Source organism: Bubalus bubalis, chromosome 17 (assembly GCF_019923935.1).
Source record: "Bubalus bubalis isolate 160015118507 breed Murrah chromosome 17, NDDB_SH_1, whole genome shotgun sequence".
NCBI lineage: Eukaryota > Metazoa > Chordata > Mammalia > Artiodactyla > Bovidae > Bubalus > Bubalus bubalis.
Window position 1 is genome coordinate 55759886 of NC_059173.1, and position 8640 is coordinate 55768525.

An 8640-nucleotide genomic window follows, 5' to 3' on the forward strand; every position below is an offset into this window, starting at 1 on the left:
CTTCCTGAATGAAGCAGTGTGTATGTGTGTGTGTGTGTGTGTGTGTGTGTGTTTCTGTGTGCGCGCGTAAGCGCTCAATCACTCAGTCATGTCTGACTCTTTGTAACCCCATGGACTGTAGCCCACCAGGCTCCTCTGTCCATGGGATTTCCCAGGCAAGAATACTGGAGTGGTGTGCCATTCCCTGAAATGAAGCAGACTCACCCCTAAAAACAACAGAAGCTCTGTGCAAGGTATAACCTGCCTCTCTAAGCTTTTGTACAGCTGAGAGAGGCTCAGAGTGTACCCTCTCTGGAGGGCAGATTCTAGACAGAGAGGAGAAAATTGTTGATTAAACCTTCCTGATTCTCCCAATCTCATCAATGAGAGGAAGGGGGATGTGAGAATCCAGGAGTGTGTCTCTAGGAAAATGATCCACGTGGAAACCCTTTATTCAGCCTAGTTTCACTTCCACAGCTGCCTGAGCAATCCTGTTAAACACAAGTCAGGTGGAGTCAATCCTCTGCTCAAAAGCCCCTAGTGGCATATCACTTCATTTAGGGCAAAAAGCAAAGCTTTGAGAATGGCCTATCCACATGGCTCACCCCCTCACCTCCTCCCAGCCTTGTTCAAATCTTTGCTTCCTTGATCACTCTGCTAAAAACAGACACTCCTCTTATCCACTTCCTGTCCTACTCTTTTTTCCCCAACCAATTTCCTTTTAACGTAGTATGTAGTTGACTTTGTTGCCCTTCTTGCTCTCTCTTTCCCCTATTAGAATAAATTATGGAAAGGCGAGGATTTTCATCTATACTCTTTACTGTGGTAAGTCTAGCTCCTGGATTAGTTCCTTGAGTGTAGAACACACCTAATAAACAATTCTGGAATGAATGAATTGATCAGTTATTTTAAGTTAATTTTTTGTATTACTTGACTTAGTAAGTTTGTTTTTAATAGTTGTATAAGAATTGTAAGAATAAAACTAGTTTTATGCTTGAATCTATTTAAGTAATTTAAGTCAACATCGGGAGCTAAAGAAATGTTTTTCCTTAAAAGAGGTTTACATTATAATTATACTTTACTGTTTGAAATACAGGCTTCCCAGATGACTCAGTGGTAAAGAATCTGCCTGCCAATGCAGAAGACACAAGAGACATACGTTCGATCCCTGGACAGGAAGATCCCCAGAGTAGGAGAAGGCAACCTGTTCCATTTTTCTTGCCTGGAAAATCCCATGAGCAGAGGAGCCTGACAGGCTACAGTCCATGGGGCTGTAAAGAGCTGGATATGATTGAGCAACTGCATGCACATACTCTTTGAAAAACACTATTCTAGCCAGGTTTATAGTGGTCTGGAAGAATCAGAAAATTGCAAAAATATTAAAATTAGGAGGTAACTTAAATATTATCGATTCTAACACTTGATCTTAAAATAGAATAGAACAATTCTGGCATTATGGGAGATTAAAAAAAATTCTATGATTCCTTGTTTGCCAAGTTTTCTGGATTTTATGGGCAAGGAAATGATGTTCTTAATTCTTACAACATTTGTATTTACAAACAATTTGAAATTCCTCAAGGAAGGAAATGTGTTCCTATGATAAACTAAAGTTCTTCATGGAAAATATCTTCAGTATACCAGCTTTAACTTTCATTTAGAAATGAAAAGCTGTTCTAATGGATTTAACAGGTAGATATTAATGGAAAATACTGAATTCTTGGGGAAAATGCATGATGTAAGCCTACCTTGTGTTTTTTTACAAATCATTCATTTATGTCCAAAGAAAATATTTACTTTAGTCACAGTGATAAAATTGTCATTTTCACTTACAATGGCTTTTAAGCAATCTATTAATCCCTCTTAAGCAATTTGGGACATGTTGCTATGAATCATCAGAAATACATGAAGGTGTGAGCTGTGAATTTTTATTAGGGAATTATATAAACATTATACCACAGGGATTCTTCAGTGGGTAAGACAATGCCAGGATGCAATTCATTAAAGAATTCAGTTATATTACCTGGAGAGTGGATTAAACATCGACACTGTGGAATTTTTTCCAGTCATATTTTTAAAAATGAGAGTTTCTTTTTAAAGGCATTAAGTTTTGAGATGAATACAGCTAAATATTAGTGCTGGAAAGGAATAGTCTACCCTCTTGAAAAATGAACATGGAATATCTGAATATTATTTCAAATTTTGACATGACATTGTCACTTTAACACACTGCAAATTACAAGCTGCCATCCACTTTTTTATTATAACATATGTTATATATTATCTACAGATTACATATTTGATTAATTGTATTATGTTATACATTGGCCTATATTTTATATTTATATATGTTTATTATTATTTGCAATAATAGCTGTAATAACTATTGTAAAATTATAATTTTATTATTTCTTTGTATTAAAAAGGTGAAATTCACTGCCCCTGATTCACTAAAGTGGATAATGGGTCTAACCATGAATTATTTAGGAAGACTTCCCACCCTTTTGTTTACTTTATCTGCTTAGGACCAACTCTTAATTTTTTCCTGCCCCAAAAGATGTTTAGGATATACTAACCACTTCTGGGAGATATGAAAGGAAGTTTGACCTTGTTATTAGGATAAACTTCACTTCATGGTACACATATATGTAATATCTTGTGATGAGGAGAAGGTTAAATTAGCCTGTGAAAACAATTCCAGGCAGTGTTTTTGAATAACCAAAGGCTTGCCCCTAGGAATCATTCACAACATCATAATTATACACTTTGCTTGCAATACACATAATTATGTTCTTCTTTCCCTGCCTCAAGCGGAGAAAGGTTTTTAATTCTTCTGAGTGCTGGAAGTTCACAGTTGTTAAAGATGTCAAAGTACTTTCTGGAGAAGTTGTTAGGGAGGAGGAGTTAATACATTGAAATGGGTTGAATCATGTCCCCCTCAAGTTCACATATTGGAGTCCTAACTCAGGTACCTAAGAATGTGACTGTATTTGGAGGAAGGGCCTTTACAGAGGTGATTAGGTTAAAATGAGGTCTTTAGAATGAGCCCTAACCCAGTTCTACTCATGTCCTTCTAAGAAGAGCACTTTTGGACATAGATACATATTGAGAGAAGACAACTGAAGATACACGGCGACAATGGCCATCTACAATGCTAAAGAGAAAGAGTCCTCAGAAGAAACTAAGCTGGCTGACACTCGAAACCTGAACTTCTAGCTCCCAGAACTGCAAGAAAATAAACTTCTGTTGTTTAAAGCGACCTAGTCTCTGTGACGGAGAAGGCACTGGCATCCCACTCCAGTACTCTTGCCTGGAAAATCCCATGGAGGGAGGAGCCCGGTAGGCTGCAGTCCATGGGGTCGCGAACAGTCGGGCACGACTGAGCGACTTCACTTTCTCTTTTCACTTTCATGCATTGGAGAAGGAAATGGCAACCCACTCCAGTGTTCTTGCCTGGAAAATCCCATGGACAGAGGAGCCTGGCTGGCTATAGTCCATATGGTCTCAAAGAGTCAGACATGACCGAAGCAACTTAGCAGGCATGAAGTCTCTGTTATGGCAATCCTAGCAAACTCATACACACAGCAAGGCAATAGTGGCAAAAAAATGTTCAGTTGAGCCTTGTCCTATGAAATAGAAGATAGTGGAAGATAGTGGACGGGTGGATGATGTAGCAGGTTAAAAACAGTTCCGAGGGATGTAGGGTCTCCATTACCTGTTTCTCTATATGTTTCACAACTTTATTGTGGTGTTCCTTAAAGCAGGAATGATGTCTAAGGTGTCTTCAGCCCCCTGGCTCCTTGTACACAGGAGGAGCGCATGCATGCCTAGTGAACATGTCAATGGCTAAGTGGAGGAGTGGCGGCCATGTGCACACACATGGTGTAATGCATGGGTGACAGAGCACGCTCATGAGGGTGGTCGCCCGGGGTTGAATCCCACATCTGCCACTTATTGGTCATCTGCAGGCTTCTCCATCTCTCTGTGCCTCTGTTTCCCCACGTGGAAAACAGAGACCATCATTATACCCACCTCCTCAGTTTGCTGTGATTGTTAAGTGCAAAAACCATGATTAAATTATTCAACGTAAAAGCACTTAGAACGGTGCCAGGCATATAAAAGGCACTTATTAAATCTTTGCTATTAAATTAGTCATTTCAAGAATGTCCAGCAAGTATGTGACAGGGGAAGCTCTGCTTTCATTGTTGACATAGCGCTGGCCTCTGGGACCCAGTGATAGTACCATCAGTTCTCTGGCCAAATTCCAACTTTCGTTCTTGCCTTAGAAGCAATACAGTCCTCCCCACTCCAGGAGAGGAAGTAGCTTTTAAAAAGCTAAAAAGGAACTTCACAGCCTGCATATTAAAAAGCAAGGTCATTTTGCCCTTTCTCAACTTGTCTGTGGAGCTCAGCACTGTTATGTCAGGAGGATTGCTAAAACAGGCAGTTCTCATCAATTATTGGGTAACGGCTATGTTTAGGTCAGAAAGATAAATACGGGGGGACTGGGAAAGGGTTGAGAAGAGTCAGAGAATGCACATACTCACAAATAAGGAAGGCCAACATCTTTGCCTTCCTGACCTCCTTGCAATCCTGGTGAGTATCTAGAGACAAGAATATGCCCAGATGCAGCAGAAAACTTAGCAGTTGTAGATAAAACTCAGACCACAGTCTTGACTGCAAAGAGGACCTAAATTAACAGATAAGTTTAATTTGGGAAGAGCTTGTGTGAGAATGTGAGCTGTGCAGGAGGTTTGATGGGTAGGGATGAGGAATAGAAGGAAACCATGACTTAGTGAGAACCTAAATTTCAGATTCAGTTTCTCATTTAATCCTCTCAATGAACCTGAAGGTGGAAACTACCATTATTCCTGGTACATAGTGACAGGAGATAGGAACTGTGTGCTTTTTCACAAAAACAAATACTGGGCGGTATCATATTCATCAAATATATATATATATATATATATATACACACACACACACACACACATATATGTATCAAATATATATATGTATATATGCATATATATATATATATATATGTGCGTGTGTGCTAAGCAGCTTCAATCATGTCTGACCCTATGGACTGTAGCCCAACAGGCTCTTTGTTCGTGGGCTTCTCCAGGCAAGAATCCTAGAGTGGGTTGCCAGGCCCTCCTCCAGGGGATCTTCCCAACTCAGAGATCGAACCTGCATCTCTTATGTCTCCTGCATTGGCAGGCAGGTTCTTTACCACTGGAGCCCCCTGGGAAGCCCATATACGTACATTTATATATTAATAAATTGAAGTATAGTTGATTTACAACATGGTGTTAGTTTCAGGTGTACAGTAAAGTGATTCAGTTATATCTCTATATATTCTTTTTCAAATTGTTTTCCATTCAACAAGGTATTGAATATGGTTCCCTGTCCTATTTGGAGGTTCTTGTTCATCTGTTTTATATATAATAGTATGTATCTGTTAAACCTAAACTCCTAATTTATCCTCCTCCTTTTCCCCTTTGGTAATCATTAGTTTGTTTTCTGTATGTGTGAGTCTATTCCTGTTTTGTAAATAAATTCATTTGTATCACACTTTAGGTTCCACATATAAGTGATATATGTCTTTCTCCATCTGGCTTATTTCATTTAGTATGATGATCTCTAGGTCCATCCATATTGCTGCAAATGACATTATTTCATTCTTTTTTATGGCTGAGTAATATTCCATTGTATATACAAAGAACATCTTCTTTATCCAATGGATACTTAGATTTCTTCCGTGTCTTGGTTATTGTAAATAATGCTGCTATGAACATTGGGGTACATGTATCTTTTCAAATTAGATTTTTCATCTTTCCTGGCTATATGCCCAGGAGTGGGCTTGCTGGATCATATGGTAACTCTATTTTTAGTTTTTTAAAGGAGCCTCTATACTGTTCCCTAGAGTAACTGTATCAATTTGTATTTACTCCAAAAGACTAGGAGGGTTCACTTTTCTCCACACCCTCTCCAGTACTTGCGTGCGTGCTAAGTCACTTCAGTCATGTCCAACTCTTTGTGACCCTTATGGAGTACAGCCCACTACACTCCTTGTTCCATGGGATTCCCCAGGCAAGAATACTGGAATGGGTTGTCATGCCCTCCTACAGGGGATCTTCCCAACCCAGGGATGGAACCTGTGTCTCTTACATCTTCTGCTTTGGCAGGCTGGTTCTTTACCACTACTGCCACCTAGGAAGCCCTCTCCAGTACTTATTTGTAGACTTTTTGATAATGGCCATTCTGACTGGTATGAGGTAATAACCTCATTGTAGTTTTGATTTGCTTTTCTCTGAGAACTAGCGATGCTGAGCATCTTTTCATGTGCCCATTGGCCATCTGTATGTCTTCTTTGGAGGAATCTCTATGAAGGTCTTCTGCCCATTTTTAGTAGAGTTATTTGTTTTTCTGATACTAGGCTGTATGAGCTGTTGCTTATTTTGTAAATTGATCCTTTAAGTAATTAAATCCAATGATACAATGTCAGTTGCATCATCAGATACCAATATCTTCTCCTTTGTAAAGATTTCTCTTTAGTCTGAAACCCAGTTGTTTCACTAATATGAAAATTATGGTATACATTATATTTAATTATAACTCTATGAACATAAGCTGTTGTTGTTCAGTTGCCCGGTCATGTCCAGCTCTTTGCGACCCCATGGCCTGCAACACTCCAGACCTCCCTGTCCCTCACCATCTCCCAGAGTTTGCCCAAGTTCATGTTCATTGCATTGGTGATGCCATCCAGCCATCTCATCCTCTGATGCCCTCTTCTCCTTCTGCCCTCAATCTTTCCCAGCATCAGGGACTTTTCCAATGAGTCAGCTGTTCGCATCAGATGACCAAAATACTGGAGCTTCAGCTTCAGCCTCAGTCCTTCCAGTGAATATTCAGAGTTGATCTCCCATAAGATTGACTGGTTTGATGTCCTTGCTGTCCAAGGGACTTTCAGGAGTCTTCATATGCTGTAGATGATTTTTAAAAAGGAATTCATCAAGGCCCAGACATTTCCAAGCTTAGAGGCCTTGAGAGTGACAACACCTCATGGAATGTGTAAGGCTACCTTCCACTACAAGTAACAAAATTTCCAACTAAATATGTCCTTAAAGGCAATGGGCTTCATCTCTCACATTACAAATACACAGGTAGGCAATTCTAAGACTGGCAAAACCCACAGTGCAACACTGTTTTTAAGGATTCAGGTAATTTCTGCATCTCTGCTCTGCTGCCTGCAGGGCACCACCAGTATCTCCTCCCACAGCCACAGACAGCTGCCGAAGCGCCAGGTATCCCGTGCAGACATGATCATACCCCCTCAAAACAGGGGCTGGAGGGAGGTTACCGTCTGTAAATATTTTTTCCATAGCAAGAATAACAGCATGGCTGTGCATGCTACTGCCCCCAGGAAGAATTTGGATCCTATCGAGCTGGCTGGGTCATATAACCGTGGCCAAATCCGGTCACTGGGAAAGAGAATAAAAGTATGATCGACTTAGCTCCTAGTGATTTATAAAACATGGGAGGGTGAACCCCAAAATGAAACTAAGGCTCTTCTGGTAAGAGAGAACAGGGAAGGAAGCGGCAACCAATGGTGTCCACCTCATGAAATCACCATACACTTGGAGAACTTCACATTTCTTTCTCCTGGTCTCTTTGAAGTTGATTTCATGTTTTAGCTTCCAGAGGGCAATTTATTTCTTCTGTTCTTGGGTCTGAATGGAAGGTTGCCCATTCCTATATCAACCTCATATGGCTTGACCTTCTTGATATGTTTCAAAAACTCTAAAGAAGGAAACATACATGACATAGTACCATTTCTCTGCAAGGAGCACTACAGTATAAAGAGTGTTTCTACGTATGCTTTCACTGTTACTCAGAACAGCACTGGGAGAAGGCCAAGGCTCAGGGAAGTCCAAAGGGACCTTGTCCAGAGTCAGACAGCTTTGAGGTCATCGCATGTGCCCAAGGCTCTGTCTTCGGACTCTGAGCCCATGCTTTTCTCTCCTGATGCTCAGAACAGTGCTGACAACCAGACACAGTCAACCTAAACGTGTGAAATGAAAAGATAAATGTTTAAAATCTGGAAAAGATTTTATCTTTTTGTATCATTTCTGTAATTTTTTTTAAGCAGCGTTTGAGAAAATGTAAAGTGCTATAATAAGACAGCCACTGGAGGTCACTATTATTTCACAAAAGGAGAATTTTTTATTCTTTCAGCAAGAACAGACTGATCCTGTTTTTAAATCCCTAGTGAAATGATGATGGTGGTTGTTATGTAACATTTACTGACTTCCAGAGGCTTTAGGAATTACAGTTACACATAGCTCATGCTTAGTGTTTTTAGCGTTAACATTTACCAAACATTCTGCTGAGCCAACATAGCCATTTTTTTCTGTGACATTTCCCCATATTAGAATTACCATTTTTTTTAATAATACAAAGATGGTGTTATTATTTTGTCAACAAAAAAGGTTCTTTCCTCAAAGTTGATTTTTCCCCCATAGTTATATTCCCAAGGAAGAGTCGTCCATACTTCCCACTGATGTAATCTGAAAGACATTTAGAACTCAAATTTCTTTTACACTGGAAGATGTTTGCAATGCATTCACAGATAACTGAAATTTCATCATTAGCTCTTCA

General features: G+C 39.7%; 1 long non-coding RNA gene across 1 annotated transcript; it reads left to right on the forward strand.

Moving 5' to 3' along the window:
* Positions 1-312: 312 nt before the first annotated feature.
* On the forward strand, positions 313-1105 carry LOC123330067. Its single transcript, XR_006545775.1, has 2 exons — positions 313-804; positions 1076-1105. It is a non-coding gene; the product is annotated as an uncharacterized LOC123330067 (long non-coding RNA).
* Positions 1106-8640: the final 7535 nt, after the last annotated feature.